The 23731-nt window shown below is 47.4% G+C and overlaps 2 protein-coding genes across 2 annotated transcripts in view; one reads left to right on the top strand and one right to left on the bottom strand.

The window, feature by feature from the left end:
- The window catches only part of CALCOCO2 (calcium binding and coiled-coil domain 2), a 36078-nt gene extending 27796 nt beyond the window's left edge, over window positions 1-8282 (bottom strand). Inside the window, exon 1 of the mRNA XM_033183362.1 lies at window positions 8173-8282. The gene's annotated coding sequence lies outside the window, so the exon portion shown is untranslated. The remainder of the gene's footprint in view (window positions 1-8172) is intronic.
- Window positions 8283-22476: 14194 nt separating this feature from the next.
- TTLL6 (tubulin tyrosine ligase like 6) overlaps window positions 22477-23731 on the top strand; it is a 43231-nt gene continuing 41976 nt past the window's right edge. Inside the window, 1 exon segment of the mRNA XM_033183361.1 lies at window positions 22477-22732. The gene's annotated coding sequence lies outside the window, so the exon portion shown is untranslated.

The raw sequence follows: 23731 nt of genomic DNA, 5'->3' as shown, positions 1-23731 counted from the left end.
AAGAAAGAAAAAAGAAGAAAAGAAAAAAGGCCAAGCACGGTGGCTCACACCTGTAATCCCAACACTTTGGGAGGCCGAGGTGGGTGGATCACCTGAGGTCAGGAGTTCGAGACCAATCTGGCCAACATGGTGAAACCCTGTCTCTACCAAAAATACGAAAATTACCCCGGCATGATGGCAGGCGCCTGTAATCCCTGTTACTTGGGAGGCTGAGGCAGGAGAATCGCTTGAACCCAGCAGGCAGAGGTTGCAGCGGGCCAAATCATGCCAATGCACTCCAGCCTGGGGGACAGAGCGAGACTCTGCCAACAACAACAACAACAAACAAAAAAAAAAAAAAAAAAAAGAGAGAGAAACCATTTTGGAGGCAAAAAGAGTACATAAAATAAACAAAGTGGGCCAGCGCGGTGGCTTACGCCTATAATCCAAGCACTTTGGGAGGCCGAGGCGGGTGAATCATGAGGTCAGGAGATTGAGACCATCCTGGCTAATATGGTGAAACCCCATCTCTACTAAAAACACAAAATATTAGCTGGGTGTGATTGCGGGTGCCTGTAGTCCCAGCTACTCAGGAGGCTGAGGCAGGAGAATGGCATGAACCCCGGAGGTGGAGCTTGCAGTGAGCCGAGATTGTGCCACTGCACTCCAGCCTGGGCCACAGAGCAAGACTCTGTCTCAAAAAAAAAAAAAAGAAACAAAGTGTTTTTAATTGTTGACACCTAATACTTCCTGCCCCTTAAACAAATCACATGCACTGTTTTCTAAATGACTAGCTGGTCTAACATTTAATGAGTCCATAATTCTCAATTTAGGGTTTTACTAGGACATGAAAAAAATATTTCAGCTGTACACAGAAGATGAAGAAAGGGCTATACACATGCAAATACTATATAATATCTTACAAATTCAGCTATCGGTATATGCTGGAAGATTGTGTACACATACAGGCACACATGTAATTTTTTTTTCTTTTTTTTTTTTTTCTTTGAGACAGAGTCTCCCTCTGTCCCCCAGGCTGGAGTGCAGTGGTGCGATCTCGGCTCACTGCAACCTCCGCCTCCCGGATTCACGACATTCTTCTGCCTCAGACTCCTGAGTAGCTGGGACTACAGGCGCCCGCCACCACGCCGGGCTGATTTTTTGAATTTTTTAGTAAAGATGGGGTTTCATCGTGTTAGCCAGGATGGTCTTGATCTCCTGACCTCATGATGAGCCTGCCTCGGCCTCCCAAAGTGCTGGGATTACAGGCGTGAGCCGCCACACCTGGCTGGCACATATATAATTTTAAAAAATAAATAAGTACGGGCCGGGAGTGGTGGCTCATGCCTGCAATCCCAGCACTTTGGGAGGCCGAGGCAGGCGGATCATGAGGTCAGGAGATTGAGACCATCCTGGCTAACACGGTGAAACCCCGTCTCTACTAAAAATACAAAAAATTAGCCGGGCTTGGTGGCGGGGGCCTGTAGTCCCAGCTACTCAAGAGGCTGAGGCAGGAGAATGATGTGAATCTGGGAGGCAGAGCTTGCAGTGAGCCTAGCGGAGATGGCGCCACTGCACTCCAGTACGGGAGACACAGCAGACTCCGTCTCAAAAAAAATTAAAATAGAAATAAATAAATAAATAAATAAGTATGATAACCAAAAAACAAGATCTCCCCAAACAACCATAATACTTCTTCTAGCCCCATCCTATCTATTTACTGGTTTTACTTTGAAGTCTAAGCAACAGGCCTGCTCTTTCAACTCCCCAGTAGTCAGTTTTTTCATAAAGAAGGCAATGGGACTTTGGAGCACTAAACTGTCTATTCTTGAAATTGAGTTAAGGAACTAAAAAATGCATTGACTTTCAGGTTTGTGACACAGTTTAGCCACATCCTCAACCTCAAACCTCAAAAGAGTTTTTCTTTCCATTTTTTTTTTTTTTTTTAGATGGAGTTTCGCTCTGTTGCCCAGGCTGGGGTGCAGTGGCGCTATCTCAGCTCACTGCAACCTCCGCCTCTGGGGTTCAAGCAATTCTCCTGCTTCAGCCTCCTGAGTAGGTGGGATTACAGGTGCAAGCCACCATGCCCGGCTAATTTTTTGTATTTTTAGTATAGAGGGAGTTTCACCATGTTGGCCAGGTTGGTCTTGAACTCCTGACCTCAGGTGATCCACACACTTCAGCCTCCCAAAGTGCTGGGGTTACAGGCGTGAGCCACCACGCCCGGCTCAAAAGAGTTTTTCAAAGATGGGGGAGAGGTCACATTCCAATCTAGGTCAAGACTTTTCCCTATAATAAACTGTTACCTGTGTACAATGAGGGTTTCCCTTGGATGCTATGGGAGAGTGGGCAGGGAGGTTTCTCAGCTTGCAGATCCTTTATTTCCAAGTGATCTACTGTCATATGGAGGCCAGCATATCCCCTCTGTCCTAAGCCTGGAGGACCAATTTGTCTGTGCATGTAAAATTACTTAACCTGTCCTTTGCGGATCATGAAGAACACCCAGATAAGAGTGCTGGGTGCAGTAGCTCATGCCTGTAATCCCAGCACTTTGAGAGGCCAAGGCAGGCAGATCACCTGAGGTCAGGAGTTCAAGACCTGGCTGGCTAACATGGTGAAACCCCATTTCTACTAAAAATACAAAAAATTAGCTGGGAGTGGTGGCACGCATCTGTAATCCCAGCTACTTGGAAGGCTGAGGCAGAATAGCTTGAACCTGGGAGGCGGAGGTTGCAGTGAGCTGAGATCTCACCATTGCACTCCAGCTTGGGCAACAAGAGCAAAACTCTGTCTCAAAAAAAAAAAAAAAAAAAGAGTGACTTCAGGACCTGCCCCTCAATTAACCCAAGTACCTTACTCCCATTTCTTTTCCTTCACAACACTATCACCATTGTATACATAACACAATGCCTAAGGTGTAGTAATCAACGATTAAGTATTTGTTGGATAAATGAACTAACAAGATATGCACATCAGTCATCAAAAAGTAAAAAAGGAAGGGCTTTGTAGGTAAACAATGGTAAGGGTGACTCTGGGGCTAAGAGTGTGTGTGTTTTATTTTTTTAAGCCCTCTTAATTTGTTGGTTACCTTGGAAAAACTGCTGTTTCTCAGCTTTCTCTTTTCTAAAATAGGGTGAGGAGATGATAATCTTCAAGTGCTAAATCACTTCTTGGTATGGCTGGTTCGGCTGGCATGGCTGGTTCAAGTGGCATGGTGCCAAAAAAACCAAAAGGCACAGATTTGATTTCCTTAAGAACCCATCAAATTCACACTGCATTACCTACCTTACACACACTCAAACTGGCAAGCTGTTGTGAAAATAGATGCTACTCTGAAAGGCAAGACCAGCTAAGGGCATGGGGTAGCTTGGTACAGTCTCTCTTTCATTACTAGAAAAACAACCAATCCAGCCATGTGTGGTGGTTCACACCTGTAATCCACCTGAAAACCTAATAATGTGTCTGGAAAAGTCAACAGCTTTGGTTCCTTGCTTATCAAAAATGCAAAAGACGGCCGGGCGCGGTGGCTCAAGCCTGTAATCCCAGCACTTTGGGAGGCCGAGGCGGGCGGATCACGAGGTCAGGAGATCGAGACCATCCTGGCTAAATCACCTGAAATGGGAAACTCCGTGGGGTCTTTTGCTTTTTTTTTTGAGACAGAGTCTCGCTCTGTCGCCCAAACTGGAGTGCAGTGGCCGGATCTCAGCTCACTGCAAGCTCCGCCTCCCGGGTTTACGCCATTCTCCTGCCTCAGCCTCCCGAGTAGCTGGGACTACAGGAGCCCGCCACCTCGCCCGGCTAGTTTTTTGTATTTTTTAGTAGAGACGGGGTTTCACCGTGTTAGCCAGGATGGTCTCGATCTCCTGACCTTGTGATCCGCCCGTCTCGGCCTCCCAAAGTGCTGGGATTACAGGCTTGAGCCTCTGCGCCTGGCCTCTTTTCTCCTTTTTACCAAGTTGTGGACACAAGGGGCCATGAGTAAACTAGAACATAACCATGCCAACCCGAACTTGGTCAGTGAGGAAGTACTCCAGTTTTTCCTGGAGGGAGGGCATCTACTGAGTTTTAAGGTCAGTAATCTTCAGTCTTCCCTTTCTCCCAGTGATAAAATTCCTGGGAGAAATGGGTTCTAACAATGGCTTGGGAAATTACCTTTCTGACAAAGTAGTCTAGAAATGAGTATTTGTGGGCAGGGGAGGGAAGATATGTAAAGAGAATTATTATTATTTTTTTGGTGGGGGGGCAGGGTCTCACTCTGTCACCCAGGCTGGAGTACAGTGGCATAGCCATAGCTCACTGCAGCCTCAGCCTCCCAGGCTCGAGTGATCCTCCACCTCAGCCTCCCAAGTAGCTGGAACTATAGGTATGCGCCACCATGCCCAGCTAATTTTTGTATTTTTGTAGAGATGGGGTCTCCCTATGTTGCCCAGGCTGGTCTTGAATTCCTGGACTCAAGCAATCCTACCGCATTGGCCTCCCAAAGTGCTGCGATTATAGGCGTGAGTCACTATACCTGGCCATGAAAATTAAAATGACTTAAGCATCAACTTCCCCTCCTTTAACCACCTTTCCCACTATAGAACCTGTCTACCATTCATTTCTAATTTGGCAGCAATTCATAGAGTTAAAGAAAAGAGAAGAAATATAAGAAGAGCGAAAGTTAAATTTAGAAGCCCAGAGAACTACTGAGTTATGAAAAATTAGTGGGATGAACTAGGTCCCCTAGAAATTATAAAGTGGTATTCCACCTAATTCCTTACTCCTACCCTCAAATCAAAGGAGTGATTCACATAAGGAGTGAACAGAGAAAACAAGTAGGGATTTTCAAAAACAAAACTATCAAGCATGGGGAAAATAATACACAGAGTCCACAAACTGTCAGAGGCAACTTTATTTGGCCTCTGACATAGTCGTTACCTTTTTTCAGCTCAGTTTCCAAAAGGATTAGGGCCCCCAGAGGAGCAGGCAATAATGGGAAAGTATTTTTAAATGAGTCCCCTGAACTGTCTCCTAGCTTCCAAGGAAACCTGACACATTTTCATCTAATGAGCTTTTCAGGCTTAATATACTACTCCCAGGGCTGTTCCATGAGGACATAGATCCTCTTATGTCTTCCTGAAGAAAAGGAACAGCAGCCTGTTCTACTTCTGCTCTTGCTGTTTTTTTTTTTTTTTTTTGACACAGGGTCTTCCTTTGTCATCCAGGCTGGAGTACAATGGCATGAATGCGGCTCACTGCAGACTTGACATCCCTCGCTCAAGCGATCCTCTCACCTCAGTTGGAGTAGCTGGGACCCTAGGCACATGCCTGGCTAATTTTTGTATTTTTGTAGAGACAGGGTTTCACCATGTTGCCCAGGCTGGTCTTGAACTCCTGGACTCAGGCGATCCATCCGCCTCGGCCTCCCAAAGTGCTGGGATTACAGGCGTAAGCCACCATGCCCAGCCTACTTCTGCTCTTTCTAACTGCATCTGCAAAATACACTGATAGGCTTTGTAGCAGAACATTTTTTAAATGGCCAACATTTTTACATTAGCCTTTTATACCAGTGGGCATATGTTTCAAAAGAAATGAAGACTACAGATTACTTCACAGAAGGAAATCAAATGCTTCTACAACCAAAAAAGAAATGCAAATCAATTCTTCATTTGAGAACAGTAAAAATGAAGATAAAAGTCAAACCCAATTTAATTGGATTCCTTATCTTTCTGCTTACTTTTTTTTTTTTTTTTTGAAACAGAGTCTCTCTCTGTTGCCCAGGCTGGAGTGCAGTAGTGTGATCTCGGCTAACCATAACCTCTGCCTCTCGGGTTCAAGTGATTCTCCTGCCTCAGCCTCCCAGGACTACAAGCACGTGCCGCCATGTCCGACTAATTTTTGTATTTTTAGTAGAGATGGGGTTTCACTATGTTGGCCAGGTTGGTCTCGAACTCCTGACCTCATGATCTGCCCACGTTGGCCTCCCAAAGTGCTGGGATTACAGGCATGAGCCAGTGCGCCTGGCCTTCTGATTACTTTTCTTTCTAAACAATTAGCAATTAACAAAAATGGATGAATTGATTTGAATCCCATTTCTCCTTGGCCCTGGCAGAGATGCTTACACATAACCAGCCTTAAAGAATACCGGCAGTGGATACTATGGGTGTGTGTAGATGGCCCTGAAACAGGTAGCAAAAGCAAAGACACAATCACTGGTCTTCAAATTATCGAGCCATTTGCTCCAGCCCAAAATTTCCAAGTTAATTCTAGACCCTTACCTAAAATATGAAAATGTTTCAGAGTGTCTTATAAAAATTTTACACCCCAGGAGGCCTTTTATTACTACTCATTAACAATTGTTTGAATTTGCTGTAGAGCTTGTTCTAAACAGGCCCTCATCTCACATCCACACCACCATAGTGCTGGCACCAGTTCTAGGGGAAGATGGAAAAAATAGTTCTGGGACATCAGGTGTAGGCAACTGGAAACTCTGAAAGGCTCAAAGCTATGTACTAATCTCCATTTTATTGAGACCATCCACTTTTCCCTTGACAGGGGTGATTCTGACATGCCATGTCCCTGTGACACGGGCAGTGACAGTGTTTGAAGTGTGGTGGAAAGGGGTCTAGGCTAACAGCCAAGGAAGCTGGGTTCCTATCTTAGTTCTGCCACTCTGAGAGCTTGGCCAAGTCACACTATCCTTTTCTGGCCCGTTTCCTCATCAGTAAAATGCATGGCTCAGGCTAGAAAATCTTCAAGGACCTTGCCTGATATAATGATGATCCTAAATGAAGGAAAAAAGAAGTGAAAGAGTTCATTTAACTCTCTTTGCATCTAAAAAAAATTAAGGCTACATGACATTCTATCAATACATACCGCCAAATTAAATTTTTGTTTTTTGAGATGGAGTCTCACTCTGTTGCCCAGGTTGGAGTGCAGTGGCACATCTCGGCTCACTGCACCCTCCACCGTCGGGGTCCAAGCGATTCTCCTGCCTCAGCCTCTCAGGTAGCTAGGATTACAGGCGCCCGCCACCACGCCCCACGAATTTTTGTATTTTTAGTAAAGACAGGGTTTTGCTATGTTTGCCAAGCTGGTCTTGAACTCCTGACCTCAGGTGATTCGCCCGCCTGGGCCTCCCAAAGTGCTGAGATTACAGGCGTGAGCCACCGCACCTAGTCAGCCAAATTAAATTTTTAAAGAGCCACAGATGCACTATCTGACTCGAAAGACAATATGACCTGTTAGTGCCAGGTAACTCAGGATTATTGACTACCTTTTTCAAGGCCCTTTCCATTCCACAGCTGTCATGTCTGCCAAAGGATAGAGTTTCCAGGTCCCTTGAAAATACCTGGGAAACTGAGCCATCTGGATATTCCTTAATCATGTATTCTCCACAAGCTACAAAGACTTACCACATAAAGTCCTTTAGTTGCAATGGAGGTTTCCAATAATAGAATAAGTTATATTATCCATATTTTACTCAGCTCATGGCCACTTGTTGGCTTGCATCTGAAGCAAGAATCCAAGTGATAGAAAAGAGTTAACACGTCCAGTGGAGTTGAAATAATATACAAGTGGGAACATTAGCTCCCGAACTAAGCTGGGTCAGTGGTGGAGGGGCAATGGATTAACTGTAAAGAGGCAGATCACGATAACTTCTCTCCTCCTGCCTAGAACGCCTTCTCCGACAGTTGCAGCATGCAAAAGGCAAGGTGCTTCAGGGATCAAACCCTGGTGCTTCAGGGATCAAACCTACTCATAAAGGGGGACACTGAGGCCCAAAGAGAAAGTAACTTGCTCAGGGTGACGCAGCAAGGCCCCACCTCCGCCTCGATGCCAACGGCGATGACATCCAGGCGAGGGATTACGGAACCACCACAGTTTGGGCCCGCGGGAGGGGACGGGACGCCACGACCCGTGGGGCGGCAGCCGCCGCCAGGGGTGTCTCTTCTGCTCGAGGAGCCTCCCACCCAGCCACACAGCACTGCAGCGCTGCCCTCCGCAGGACAAAACTGCCCCGCAACCCTCCCGGACCGAGGGAGGGGCTCCAAGGCCTTCAGGACACCACTCCCACTATCAACTCAGAGGGTGAACTGCGGTGAGAACCGAAACCGGCCACATCTCTACCCCCCGTGGCCCCTTCTCAGGACTGCAAGTCTGAATGGGGGCACCCCGAGGGCCTAACTGCCCCTTTCCACTTGAGGCACTCACCAGGGACAGCAGCCAGCAGCGGCGCGACAGCAACAGGGCAGAGTGGGACGGGGGCGGGGCTAAGCACTCGAGGGAGAGCCCGTCCCCCCTGGCCCCGCCCATACGTCACAACGGTCACAAGCCCCGCCCCCGCGCGGCGCTTGCTGGGACTTGTAGTGCTCAGGCGACCGGGCCCCAGGAGTGGAACTCTGCCCTTGATAGCTCTCCTAAGTCCTGAGCAGCGATCTCACCCAAAGAAACCTACTTCATCCCCTGGAAGAAGCTGTTTACTTTTTTTTTTCTTTTATACCTTTATTTCTTTTTTCTTTTTCTGTCGTCCAGGCTGGAGTGCAGTGGTGCGAACACGGCTCACTGTAGCCCCGACCTCCCAGGCTCAGGTGATCCTCCCACTTCAGCCTCCTGAGTAGCTGGGACAACCATGGTGCCCATACAGCTCCGCCTGCACGCTAGGCTAATTTTTGTATTTTTAGTAGAGATTGAGTTTTGCCATGTTGCCTAGGCTGGTCTTGAACTCCTGGGCTCAAGAGATCCAACCGCCTCGGCCTCCCAAAGTGTTGGGATTACAGACCTGAGTCATCGCGCCCGGGCTACACCTTTATGTCTTTCATCCCTGAACGAGAAAGCTTTATACATTTGAAGGGCCATTAAGAGGTCATCTTCATTTTTCTCCTGGCTCCACTTAACACTACTTTACTAAGAGTCTTTATTTTTTTTTGAGACAGGGTCTCACTGTCGCCCAGGCTGGAGTGCAGCGGGGCGATCTCGGCTCAGTGCAACCTCTGCCTCCCCTGAGTTCAAGCTATCTCGTGCCTCAGCGTCCCCCGTAGCTGGGATTACAGGCGCCCTCCACCATGCCTGGCTCATTTTTTTGTATTTTTAGTAGAGAAGGGGTTTCACCGTGTTGGCCAGGCTGACCTTGAACTCTGTCTCAAAAAAAAAAAGAAAAAGAAAAAAAGAGAATAAACTCATGGCCAGGCACAGTAGCTCACGCCTGTAATCCCAACACTTGGGGTGGCTGAGGTGGGAGATCTCTTGAGCCCAGAAGTTTCAGATCAGCCTGGACAAGATAGGGAGAGCCTATCTCTATAAAAAATCAAAAAATTAGCCAGGCGTGGCGGTGCTCCCCTGTAGTCCCAGCTACTCAGGAGGCTGAGGTGGTAGGATCGCTTGAGCCCGGCAGGTGGAGGCTGCAGTAAGCAATGATCACATCACTGCACTCCAGTCTGGGAGACAGAGCGAGACCCTTCCCCCTCCCCGCCAAAAAAAAGAATAAACTCAGTAAGAAAAGAATTCTGCTAAGTCAATTTAAAGAGAATCCCCCATCCTTAATATCTAATCACCCTGACCTGCCTTCGACAAGAGTCCTGTTAAGTCGGTTTAACAAGAATCTCCTTTTAGTAATTTTCTATGCAGTGACCCCTCACTCTGCTAGTTGGCTATAAATCCCACTTGTCTTTATTGTATTCAGAGTGAAGCATAATCTCCCCTTTGGTACTGAATAAATTCTTCCTTGCCATTTTAACAAGTGTTAGAATAATATTTTCTTTAACATCCAGAAGATGTTAAACACTGTATATGCTGTCTATGAAAGATTAAATTCGGAAGTGCCCCTTCTTCCACTGTTTAAATGTGGAAAGAAATTTTTCTGTGCCATCTGACCAGAAAATTTATGCCTCTGAAGCAGCTTTAGATTTCAGGCAGGGGGAAATGAGCATTCCTTCCTTTTTTTTTTTTTTTTTTTTATGGACAGAGTCTCGCCCTGTTGCCCAGGCTGGAGTGCAGTGGCATGATCTGGGCTCACTGCAACCTCCACCTACCGGGTTCAAACGATTCTCCTGCCTTAGTCTCCTGAGTAGCTGGGACTACAGGTGCCCGCCACCATGCCCGGCTAATTTTTGTATTTTTAGTAGAGACAGGATTTCACCATATTGGCCAGGCTGGTCTTGAACTCCTGACCTTGTGATCCATCTGCCTCAGCCTCCCAAAGTGCTGGGATTTCAGGCGTGAGCCACCATGCCCGGCGGGAATGAGCATTCCTAATCTGCTTCCTCACAAGACTGGTGGCATTCAACTGAGATGAATGGATGGTGGGAAATGATGAGTAAGCCAGGAAGTGGGTCATCCATCTAAAGTTCAAATTACCTTCTGAGTTACCAAAATAATAACTTCCATTTTAAACTCAGTCTGCAGGGACAAGTGCCCTCAGTATCCTGGATACATTTCCCTTAATTTTACTTATTAGATTTTCTAAAAGCACTGAGAATGAACACCATCTGCACCCACACAGCTTATTGTCTACATTAACATTACTATTTCAGTAAATTAAAAATGAAGACTGGCCGGGCGCGGTGGCTCACGCCTGTAATCCCAGCACTTCGGGAGGTCGAGGCTGGCGGATCACGAGCTCAGGAGTTTGAGACCAGCCTGGCCAACATGGTGAAACCCCATCTCTACTAAAAATACAAAAGTTAGCCGGGCATGGTGGCAGGCGCCTGTAATCCCAGCTACTCGGGAGGCTGAGGCAAGAGAATCGCTTGAACCCAGGGGCGGAGGTTGCAGTGAACCAAGATTGTGTCTTTGCACTCCAGCCTGTAGTCCCATCTACTCAGGAGGATGAGGTAGGAGGATCACTTGAGCCCAGCAGTTTGAGGTTGGGCCTCAACCTCAAAAAGTTTGCGGTTGCACCGCTGCACTCGTGCCTGGGAAATACAGCGAGACTTTGTCTCAGAAAGAAAAAAATAAATAAAAATAGCCCTTCCCAAAACGAAACTTGCCTATATAAAACTAATAAAAGGCCACAGATTTAGAATTATGAGAGGGGCCTGAATTCTGCTAAAATGTTGACATAAATGATTACCAGCCATTATTCTGGAGGTCACAAGATTTACAACTTTCCCAGTTACTCCCATAAATAACATCACTGTTGTAGAACCTAAGATTGGCCTCTTGATAGATCCTTTCAGGCTTTGGCATTTCTGACAATCAGATGGCTCCACCAGAACCCAGGACTCTTAACCGGTCCTGTGACCCCCACCCAGAAACAAACTTAGCACACAAGACATATTTTCCATACCCCTGTGATTGCACCCCAACCAATTAGCAGCATCCATTCCCTAGCCCCCTGCCTGCCAAACTATCTTTAAAAAATCCAGCCTCCAAATTTTCAGAGAGACTGATTTGAATAATAATAAAATTCCGCTCTCTCATTTAGCTGGCTCTATGGGTATTAAACTCTTTCTCTATTACAATTCAGCTGTCTTGATAAATTGGCTGTCTCTAAGTAAGGAAGGAGACCACTACTACTCCTGCTGCCCTCCTCCCCCCACCTTGCCTAGTTCACAAGACAGGAGAAGAGAGAGAGAAACAAAAGTAAGATAAATAGCCAGACAACCTTGGCACCACCACCCGGCCCTAGGAGTTAAACAAAGTAATAATAATAACATCAACCCCTGGCCTAAACTATTTGTGTTATCTGTAAATTCCAGACACTAAGAAAAAAGCATTGTAAAACTTTCTGTTCTGTTAGCTGATGCATGTAGCCCCCAGTCACGTTTCCCACGCTTGCTCGATTTGTCATGACCCTTTCACGTGGACCCCTAAAAGTTGTAAGCCTTTAAAAAGGCCAAGTATTTCTTTCTCCAGGAGCTCGGTTCTTAAGACGCGAGTCTGCTGACGCTCCCGGCCGAATAAAAAACCTCTTCCTTCTTTAATCCGGTGTCTGAGGAGTTTTGTCTGCGGCTCGTCCTGCTACATAAGCAGTTGACAAGAACTCGTTGGGTGGTTGCACAACTGCTGACCTCAAAATACTCTTTGTTGTGTCTACCAATCCTAAATGATTGTGTCATGATCCTTACCCCATCCTAATCAACCCCCAACCCACATTGAAAAAGTCTACACTTAAACCAAGTTTCAAAGACTCAGTATATACCACTATGTGCTCCCCACTTTGAGCCTCCACAACTCTGTCAAAGTACTACTCTTCTCACTGCAGATAAATTAGACTTTGTTTTATTAATGGGTTGTTTTGTTGATATTTTAAGCACCTAAATTCAATAGCAAAAAATAAAACAATTAGTCTGATTTCCTTCCTTCCTTCCTTCCTTCCTTCTTTCCTTCCTTCCTTCCTTCCCTCCCTCCCTCCCTCCCTCCCTTCCTCCCTCCCTCCCTCCCTTCCTTCCTTTTTCTTTTTTTTGACGGAGTCTCGCTCTGTTGCCCAGGCTGGAGTGCAGTGGCATGATCGCAGCTCACTGCAACCTCTGCCTCCTGGGTTCAAGCAATTCTCCTGCCTCAGCTCCCAGGTAGCTGGGATTACAGGCGCCCACGACCATGCCAGGCTAATTTTTGCATTTTTAGTAGAGACGGGGTTTCACCATGTTGGCCAGGCTGAGGCTGGTCTTGAACTCCTGACCTCAGGTGATCTGCTCGCCTTGGCATCCCAAAGTGCTGGTATTACAGGTATGAGCCACCGCACCTGTCTTTTTTTTTTTTTTTTTTAAGTAGCGATGGGGTCTCACTGTGTTGCCCAGGGTGGTCTCGAACTCTTGGGCTCAAGTGATCCTCCTGCCTCAGCTCCCCAAAGTGCTGGGACTGTAGGCATAAACTGCCATGCCCAGGCTAGTCTGATTTATGTATTTACGTAGTTATTTATTTATTGAGATAGAATCTTGCTCTGTCACCCAGGCTGGAGTGCAGTGGTGTGATCTCAACTCACTGCAACCTCCACCTCCTGGGCTCAAGTGATTCTCCTGTCTCAGCCTCCCCAGTAGCTGGGATTACAGGTGCGTGCCACCCATGCCCAGATAATTTTTGTATTTTTAGTAGAGACGGGGTTTCACCATGTTGGCCAGGCTGGTCTCAAACTCCTGACTTTAAGTAATCTGCCCATCTTGGCCTCCCAAAGTGCTGGGATTATAGGCGTGAACAACTGAGCCAGGCCTTAATCTGATTTATTTCTAATAGAAATGTCAAGGGAGGGCTGCAGCTGCAACCCTTTATAGCTGGTTATTGAAGGAATAGGAATTTATATTCAGACCTACAGAGAAAATCTTTCACTTCTGTCTTCAACTGCTAAGTCTCAGGGCAAAAAAAAAAAAAAGATTGAGGGGGTATGTGGTTACTCTGTGCATGACACAGTAGATTATCTCATTTCATTCTTCTAAGGGAAGCATTTTTATTATTTGCATTTTATAGATGAGAAAAGTGAGGCTTAGAGACATAACATTACTTTCCCACATTCACATAGCTAATAAGTGCCGTCAGAAGAATTTGAGCAAAGCATTCTGACTCCAGTACTGTACTCTTCACTTTTTTTTTTTTTTTTAAAGAGACAGTGTCAGAGGTGTTTGAACTAGAGTGACTCCATCTTGAATAGGAGCTGGCTAAAATAAAGCTGAGACCTACTGGGCTGCATTCCCAGGAGGTTAGGTATTCTTAGTCGCAGGATGAGATAGGAGGTTGGAACAAGATACAGGTCGTAAAGACCTTGCTGATAAAACAGGTTGCAGTAAAGAAGCCAGCCAAAACCCACCAAAACCAAGATGGTGATGAAAGTGACCTCTGGTCATCCTCACAGATCATTATACTCTAATTATAATTAATTAGCATGCTAAAAGACATTCCTACCAGCGCTATGACAGTTTACAAATGCCATAGCAATGTCAGGATGTTACACTATGTGGTCTATAAAGGGGAAGAAGTCTCAGTTCCAGGAATTTCCCACCCCTTTCCCAGAAAACTCATGAATTATCCACCCCTTGTTTAGCATATGATCAAGAAACAACTGGCTGGCCGTGGTGGCTCACGCCTGTTATCCCAGCACTTTTGGAGGCCAAGGTGGGAGGATCACAAGGTCAGGAGAGCGAGACCATCCTGGCTAACATGGTGAAACCCTGTCTCTACTAAAAATACAAAAAATTAGCTGAGTGTGGTGGCACACGCCTGTAGTCGCAGTTACTCGGGAGGCTAAGGCACGAGAATCACTTGAACCCAGGAGGCAGAGGTTGCAGTGAGCCGAGATCATGCCACTGCACTCTAGCCTGGGTGACAGAGCGAGAATCCATCTCAAAAAAAAAAAAAAAAAAAAAGAGGCTGGGCTCGGTGGCTCACGCCTGTAATCCCAGCACTTTGGGAGACCGTGGCAGGGGGATCACCTGAGGTCAGGAGTTTGAGACCAGCCTGGCCAACATGGTGAAACTCTGTCTCCACTAAAAATACAAAAATGAGCTGGGTGTGGTGGCAGGCGCCTGTAATCCCTGCTACTTGAGAGGCTGAGGCAGGAGAATCACTTGAACCTGGCGGGTGGAGGTTGCGGTAAGATGAGCTTGTTCCACTTCACTCCAGCCTGGGCAAAAGAGTGAAACTCCATCTCAAAAAAAAAAGAAAGAACCATAAAAATATCTAACCAGCAGCCCACCGAGCTGCTCTACCTGTGGAATAGCCATTCTTTTATTCCTTTACTTCCCTTATAAACTTGTTCTCACTCTACGGATTCACCTCGAATTCTTTCTTGCTGGATATCTAAGAACCCTCCATTGGGGTCTGGATCAGGACTCCTTTCCAGTAACAACAGAATGTCACTCTGTCACCAGGCTAGAGTTCAGTGTCATAATCACTGCTCACTGAGCCTCAACCTCCGGGGCTCAGGCAATCCTCCTACCTCAGCCTCCTGAGTAGCTGGGACTATAGGCATGCACCATTGTAGCTGGCTACTTTTTTTTTTTTTTTTTTTTGGTTTTGAAACAGAGTCTCACTTTGTCTCGGCTGATCTGATCTGATCTCGGCTCCTGCAACCTCTGCCTTCCAGGTTCAAGCGATTCTCCTGTCTTCGCCTCCCGAGTAGCTGGGATTACAGGTGCACACCACTAGGCCCAGCTAATTTTTGTACTTTTAATAGAGATGGGGTTTCACCATGTTGGTCAGGCTGGTCTCAAACTCTTGACCTTGTGATCCATCCACCTCAGCCTCCCAAAGTGCTGGGATTACAGGCGTGAGCCACCATGCCCAGTGAAGCTGGCTAATTTTTTATTTTTTCTAGAGATGGGGTCTCACATTATGTTGGCCAGGCTGGTCTCGAACTCCTGGCCTCAGGTGATCCTTTTGCCTCAGCCTCCCAAAGTGCTAGGTTACAGGTGTGAGCCACCTTGCCTGGCCCCATTCTTTTTTTTTTTTTTGAGACGGAGTCTTGCTCTGTGGCCCGGGCTGGAGTGCAGTGGCCGGATCTCAGCTCACTGCAAGCTCCGCCTCCCGGGTTTACGCCATTCTCCTGCCTCAGCCTCCCGAGTAGCTGGGACTACCGGCGCCCGCCACCTCGCCCAGCTAGTTTTTATGTATTTTTAGTAGAGACGGGGTTTCACTGTGTTAGCCAGGATGGTCTCGATCTCCTGACCTCGTGATCCGCCCGTCTCGGCCTCCCAAAGTGCTGGGATTACAGGCTTGAGCCACTGCGCCCGGCGCCTGGCCCCATTCTTAATCACTATCTTCATTATGTTTTTAACGAAGAGTTCAGCAAGCCATAAGGGAAGACAAACACATAAATGACTGTAATACCACAAGATATTGGCTTTACTTATTTATTTTTTTGAGATGTAGTCTCACTCTGTTGCCCAGGCTGGAGTCCAGCAGTGTGATCTCGGCTCACTCACTGCAACCTCTGCCTCCCAGGTTCAAGCAACTCTCCCTGCCTCAGCCTCCTGAGTAGCTGGGATTACAGGTATGCATCATCACGCCCGGCTGATTTTTATATTTTTTAGTAGAGATGGAGTTTCGCCATGTTAGCTAGGTGGGTCTCGAACTCCTGGACTCAGGTGATCTGCCTGCCTTGGCCTCTCAAAGTGCTGGGATTACAGGCCTGAGCCACTGCGCCTGGCCAAGATATTGGCTTTAGAAAAGGAAGTTTTACACAGCGCTAAGAGAGCACAGAATCAATTTTTTTCTAGGGGCAAGAAGGAAGGCTTCATGGGAAAGATGTTAAAGAAAAAATCATTCTGAAGCCTGTTAAAATAGTAAGGAGGACTTCATTCAGGACTGTTGCATTAGGGACATTACAATAGGCGAAAGGCAGTGTGCTCAATTCCAAATTCAATAAGGACAAATGGGATGTACAGCCAACGAGCAGAATAAGGAAAATCCATGGATGGAAAATTATTAAGAGGAGACATCAAGAGTAGGGGGCAGGATTCTTGCTAAACCAACTTAACAGGATTCTTGCCAAAGGAAGGCTAGGGATTGATCACATATCAAGAGTGGAGGTGGCTGGGCGCAGTGGCTCACACCTGTAACCCCAGCACTTTGGGAGACGGAGGTGGGAGGATCACAAGGTCAGGAGTGTGAGACCAGCCTGGCCAATATAGTGAAACCTCATGTCTACTAAAAATGCAAAAAATTAGCTGGACTTGGTGGTGGGCGCCTGTAATCCCAGCCACTTGGGAGGCTGAGGCAGGAGAATCACTTCAACCCAGGAGGTGGAGGTTGCAGTGAGCCGAGATCACACCACTGCACTCCAGCCCCGGCGACAGTGAGAGATTCCATCTCAAAAAAAAGAGTGGGGGATGAGGAATTTGATCAGTTTTTGAGGGTGATCAGTTATCTAGGGTGGAGGGTTCTCTTTAAACTACCTTAAGAATGTTGCCAAAACTGCTGGGTGCAGTGGCTCACATCTGTAATCCCAGCTCTTAGGGAGGCAGAGGCAGGAGGATAGCTTGAGCTCAGGAGTTTAAGACCTGCCTGGGCAATACAGCCAGACTTGGTTCTCCACAAAAAGGAAAAAAAGAAAGCCAAAAAACAAAAAAAATTCTTGCTAAAATCAGACTCAGCAGGGACAGACATGGAAGCCCAAGGTCAAAGGGCTCAGAGGAGGCTACCTAAAGTTTGGTCAAAGAGCATCTGTGGCTGGGCACGGTGGCTCACGCCTGTAATCCCAGCACTTTGGGAGGCTGAGGTGGCCGGATCACCTGAGGTTGGAAGTTCAAGACCAGCCTGACCAACATGGAGAAACCCCATCTCTACTAAAAATTCAAAATTAGCTGGGCAAGGTGGTGCATGCCTGTAATCCCAGCTACTCTGGAGGCTGAGGCAGGAGAATGGTTTGAATCTGGGGAGTGGAGGTTGTAGTGAGCTGAGATCACACCACTGCACTCCAACCTGGGCGACAGAGTGAGGCTCCATCTCAAAAAACAAAAACAAAAAACTAAACAAACAAAAGTAGTACTGGGAGAGCTGGGTGCTGTGGTGCGCACTTTTAGTCCCAGCTACTTGGGAGGCTGAGGTGGGAGGATCGCTTAAACCCATGAGTTAGAGACTACCCTGGGCATCATAGTAAGACCTCATCTCAAAAACAAAAATAAAAAGCAAAACAAAATACAAAACAAACACACCAACAAAAAAAAAAAAACAACCCAAAACTTCTGGTTCACCAGGTCTGCCAAAAAAAGAAAAAAGTTATCTGCAGGTTTTCAACTGCATAGGGGGTTGATGCTCCTAACCCCTGCATGGTTCAAGGGTCAACTGTAAAATCCTTAACATGTGTTCATTTTTATATCTACATGAGAGTTTGGTTTTATCTTTATTAAGAAAATTCTCATTTTTTTCAGTTTTTTTAACATGTAGATACATGTTTGACATAGTCATAGCCTTTATATTTTTTAACACATATGAAGTTTCATTGCACCGAGAAAGTAAAAAACTTCATATGTGTTAGTTTCTTTTTTGCTATATAATAAGTGATTCTACCGTAATTTACTTCACCATTTTCTAACAATTGAATATTTAAGCTGTTTATTTAAAAAAAATTTTTTTTTGAGACGGAGTTTTGTTCTTGTTGCCTGTGCTGGAGTGCAATGGCACCGTCTTGGCTCATTGCAACCTCTATCTCCTGGGTTCAGGTAATTCTCTTGCCTCAGCCTCTCGAGTAGCTAGGATTACAGGTGCCCAACATCACACCCAGCTAATTTTTGTATATTTAGTAGAGATGGGTTTCAACATGTTGGCCAGCTGGTCTTAAACTCCTGACCTCAAGTGATCCGCCTGCCTCGGCTTCCCAAAGTGCTGGGATTATAGGTGTGAGCCACCGCACCGGGCCCAATTTTATTTTTTTGATCTGGGGTCTCACTCTGTCGCCCAGGCTGGAGTGCAGTGGCGTGATCTCGGCTCACTGCAGCCTCTACCTCCCAGACTCAAGCGATCCTCCTCCCTCAGCCTCCAAGTAGCTGGGGCTCCAGGTGTGCACCACCACACCCAGCTGATTTTTGTATTTTTAGCACAGATGGGGTTTCTCCATATTGTCCAGGCTGGTCATGAACTCCTGGACACAAGCAATCTGCTCGCCTTGACCTCCCAAAGTGCTGGGATTACAGGCATGAGCCACGGTGCCCAAACAAATTTTTTTTTTTTTTTTTTGAGATGGAGTCTCACTCTGTCATTCAGCCTGGAGTACAGTGGCAAGATCTCAGCTCACTGCCAACCTCTGCCTCCCAGGTTCAAGCGATTCTCCCGCCTCAGCCTCCTGAGTACCTGGGATTAACAGGTGCCTGCCACCATGCCAGGCTAAATTTTGTATTTTTAGTAGAGATGAGGTTTCACCATGTTGGCCAAGCTGGTCTCAAACTCCTGACTTCAAGTAATCCACCCCCCTCGGCCTCCCAGAGTGCTGGAATTACAGGCATAGCCACTGCGCCCAGCTAATCAGGGCACTTTCTATGGAACTTGTCTGAAGGCCATCTATACCAAGACAAGGATGCTTTAAAAACAGCCATGTTGTTTCCTTACAGGGCAAAAAGAAAAAAAAAAAAAAAAATCTATGAACAGGGAAGTTTGTTTTCCCAGAAGGTGGAGGAGGATGAAGAAGAAAGGCAAAATAAAAACAGAAACCTGCCTGTAATCCCAGCACTTTGACAGGCTGAGGCGGGCAGATCACCTGAGGTCAGGAGTTAGAGACCAGCCTGGCCTACATGGCGAAACCCCCATCTCTACTAAAAATACAAAAAAATTAGCTGGGTGCGGTGGCTCAGGCCTGTAACTCTAGCATTTGGGAGGCTGAGGCACCTACATGGCGAAACCTCGTCTCTACCAAAAATACAAAAATTAGCCAGGTGTGATGGCGGGTGCCTGTAGTTCCAGCTACTTGGGAGGCTCAGGAGGCTGAGGTAGGAGAATCGTTTGAACCCGGGAGGTGGAGGTTGCAGAGAGCCGAGATTGTGCCACTGCACTCCAGCCTGGGTGACAGGGCAAGACTCCATCTCAAAAAAACAAAAGCAAAAACAAAAAAACCCCAGAAACCTGGAAGCTCCATTGCTCATGGGTGGGCAGTCCCCTGTCCAGGGGCTCTTTCAGCCCTATCAGATACAGTTACAAATCAAAATGGAGAGGATTCAGAAGAGGTGCTTGGCAGCAGTTTCTATTACTATTTCTATTTCACTAATAATGGAGTGTGTGGAGGATGGGGTAGTGGACTCTATGACCCCACTGCAAGCCTTAAGCAAGCCATCTCACTTTCCTGGGCCTCAGCTTCCTCATCTGAAAACAGGACAAATGCCATGGAGGTCTCCAATAACTCTTCTGATTTAAAACAAGCCCGATTCTGTGATTATGCACACTTCTACAACATTCTCTCATGCACTGCAGACTTAAAGCAAAACAAATCTGGGGTATGCAAAATTTTACCTAAGCATCCTTGCCTCATTCCCACTCCTTATCTCATTCCTGATACACATATCAAGACTTTATTTTGGCTGGGCAAAGTTGGGATCACACCTGTGATCCCAACATTTTGAGAGGCAACAAAAGAAGATCCTGTCTCTGCAAAATTGTTTTTTAAAAAATTAGCCCGGCATGGTGGTAGGAGCCTGTAATCCCAGCTACTCAGGAGGATTGCTTGAGCCCAGGAGTTTGAGGCTTCCGTCAGTCATGACCATGCCACTGTACTCTAGCCTGGGCGACAGAGCAAGTTTTTTTCCATCTCAAAAAAAAAAAAAATAATAAACAAAATAAAATTATTTTGGCCGGGTGCAGTGGCTCACGCCTGTAATCCCACCACTTTGGGAGGCTGAGGAGGGCAGATCACAAGGTCAGGAGTTTGAGACCAGCCTGGCCAACATGGTGAAACCCCGTCTCTACTAAAAATACAAAAATTAGCCGGGCGTGGTGGCAGGTGTCTGTAATTCCAGCTACTCGGGAGGCTGAGGCAGGAGAATTGCTTGAACCCAGGATGCAGAGGTTGCAGTGAGCTGAGATTGCACCACTGAACTCCAGCCTGGGCGACAGAGCAAGACTCCATCTCCAAAATAATAATAATAATAATAATTTTGACTGGCATAGGAAGAAAGGGCTTCTAGGAGGGACCTTGGTTCAGTGAGCAGAAGCAGGATCTGTCTTTGTTTCATTAACGACTTGAAGGAAGAGCCCCAAACTGAGAAAAGGCTGTGTGTGAAGTGCAGAGCAAACAACCTTACGGGGGTTTTACTGTTGTTTTACTATTTATTTAGTCAGGTGGGTGCCTTAGGAACAAAACAACGGTGAAAACAACAGGGCTGCACCTGTATTTTTCCACACACTCTTGCCTCTGAGAGCTCCTAGGACATGGTCCAAATTTTTTGACAATTAACCTCCATCATTCTGGTTCAGTTTTTCATGCCTAGGCCCAGTAAGTCCCTCAGTATTTACCCTGTGGATTTGTCTGTTTAGGGTTTGCCAGGCACAAATCACTGATATTCTCTGCTTTCCTGGCTGTCACTGGGTTGAAGCTTGCTTTGCTGTACAGTGAGGGCAGCTCCACTGTTCACCCTGTGTTTGCTCCTATCATCAGCCACGAAAGGACAGTAGTGCCAGGCTCTGACCTATGAGCTCCCGTTGCATCCTCTCATAAATAACCGGTTGTCAGGGATTTTAATGGAAACCCTCTGAAAGCTGTAAATCTTTGCTGCTCTCTCCTGCATCCTCTCCCTCATTTCCATCACAATATCACTCCTGAGGGACCGGAGACCAAACAGAAGCTAGGCAGAAGAGATTGGTAGGACGCTGGGGAAAGAAAACAGTGGGATGGGGGAGGGGAACAGGGCTGGGACAGTTGGTCTTAGGGAAGCATCTGCTGGGTGACCAGTTGATGATGGTCACCTGGCCCCTTAGGGCTCGGGGGGGAGGGGCACCACCTGCGGAGGGAAAAGAGAAGAGGGCTGACTGAATGGCAGAGGGGTTTCTGAAAGAGCAGCAGATGGGCCACTGGTTCCACCTTGGGCCCTCTCTTCACTCCGGGGTGACTGTAAGCACCACGTAGTAGGCTTCCAGGGTCGGCTTGGGGCTAAGCTACACCCTTGCCTCTGGTGTTCTGCCTGTGCACATCAGCAGATGAAGGGGATCTGTGTTGGGAGGAATTTAGGTTACCACCTCAGGCCCAAATAAACAATGTTTACTTATTTATTTGAGACAGAGTTTCCCTCTGTTGCCCAGGCTGGAGTGCAGTGGCACGATCTCAGCTTAATGCAACCTCTGCCTTCCGTGTTCAAACTATTCTCCCGCCTCAGCCTCCCGATAGCTGGGACCACAGGCGCGCGCACCATGCCCGGTTAATTTTTGTATTTTCAGTAGAGAGGGATTTCGCTATGTCGCCTAGCTGGTCTTGAACTCCTGAGCTCAAGCGATCCACCAGTAGGCCTCCCAAAGTGCTGGGATTACAGGCGTGAGCCACCGCGCCCGGCCGTCTACAATGATTTGAATCCAGTCACTACTACAGATTCTCCACCTGAGGACCAAATGGTTGCTCTGAGAAGCCCAGACCCCTGACCCCTTAAGTCTCACTGACTCTTCAGTCGGTCTAGGCGGCCTTTTCCTACTGATCAGTTCACTGGAGGCCATGATCCCCCACACTCTGGAGGTGAGGTCAGGATTCAATACACCTGAGCGGTCATTACAGGTTTGCAATGCGCATTTTCCTGTTGAAGAAGCTAAGTCTCACAGAGGTAATGTGGCCTGCCCAAGGTCACACTGGCACTAACTTGTCTGAGATGCTGATTTAAGTCTCCAACCAATGTTTTCCCACAGTGCCTCCTGCTTCAGGTTTGCCCTCTCCTGAAGGCCTAAATTCAAGGTGCCCCCCTCCCTCAGCGCAGCCCAGCGCAGCAGGACCTCTGGAGCCAGACGTCCCGGCCGCGCCCGCGCAAGACGTCCGACAGCACTGGCGCGGGTGGGCTGGGGCTGCGGCTCCGCTCGCTGGGCACGGGTAGGACGGCGGGGGATAGCGGCTGTCCAGCCCCTGGCGCACGCGTGCGCTGTGCGCGCGTCCTGCGCGTCTCCCGGGACAACCGTCGGCGCGCCCCTCCCCTACCGCCTGGGCGGTTAATTGGATTCGGGAGGGAGGGGGCATGGCAGCTACTGCAGGGGCCAATCGAAGGCCTAGAAGGCCCCGTATGCAAATATGAGGGTCGGGTAGACCCAAAGTTAGGGCGAGCGCGGGTTGGGGTTGGGGCTGTCGGGCAGCCAATGGGAGCGTTACTCCTTCATCCTTCGAGGAGGGGTCCGGCAGGTGTGGTTGCAAGCTGGACAGCGGGGCGAGACGGGGGAGTAGGAATCGCTGGTAAGAGAGCCCCAAAGCCCGGTGCTGGCTCCAGACCGCAGCCTCCTGGTGCCTGTCCCCTGAAAACCTGGCTAGACACGTCTCCTTAAACCCACATGGGACCCAGGTCCCCAGGGTACCCCGCTGCCCTCCCTACGGCGCCAGGCACTCACCCTCACGGTTCCTCGGCTCCGGGGCTCCCTCCTTTTCAGTCCCTCTTACTAACGTTCATTTCCTGCCCTCCCCCAATTTCCTAAGCCACAGTGCACCAAGGAGCTGTCTCTTAGACACCAGCGATCCCTGGGACTCACACAACTCTCTTCACCCCCTTCATCCCCATCATTGGGTCATTTTCTTCATCACTGTTCTTCCTTTGTCTGGAGAAACCTTCCAGAAAGATACTTTCCATTTTTCATGGCTGGCATAGTCCTCTGCTGATGCCCCTACCCCCTTCCGGCCTGGTGTTCTTTCATTTCCAGTTGTTATTTCTCACCCCTCCTGAAAGAGCACTCTTCTGGTTTTGCAGAAGGTTCTCCTTTGGGATTTGAACTCTAGGAAAAATATCACATGGGGGATGAAGTGGGAAGGGAGCTAATGTTTTTAAAGCACCAGTATGTGTGAGGCACTCCAAAAAATATTTAATATTTATGCCAATCTTATTACTGTATTTTCTTTTTTGTTTATTTGTTTTAAGAGATTGGGGGGGGTCTCACTTTATTGCCCAGTCTGGTCTCGAACTCCTGAGCTCAAGTGATCCTCCCACTTTGGCTTCCCAAAGTGCTGGAATTACAGGCATGAGCCACCACGCCTGGCTTATATTTTCATTTTACAATACAGCCTTTATTTTGAACCAAGCACTGCTTTAAGGGTATTAGAAATATTAACTCATTTAATCTTTAAAACAACTCCATAAAATGAATATTATTATCGCTATTTTACTTATACAGAAGCTGAGGTACAGAGAGGCTAAGTTACTCACCCATGGTCACGCATTCTAGAAACTGGTAGAGCTGGGATTTG

Source organism: Trachypithecus francoisi, unplaced genomic scaffold (genome assembly GCF_009764315.1).
Source record: "Trachypithecus francoisi isolate TF-2019V2 unplaced genomic scaffold, Tfra_2.0 Lachesis_group20, whole genome shotgun sequence".
Taxonomy (NCBI): Eukaryota; Metazoa; Chordata; class Mammalia; order Primates; family Cercopithecidae; genus Trachypithecus; species Trachypithecus francoisi.
The sequence above is the reverse complement of the archived record's forward strand: the minus strand, read 5'-3'. Positions and strand labels throughout refer to the sequence as shown.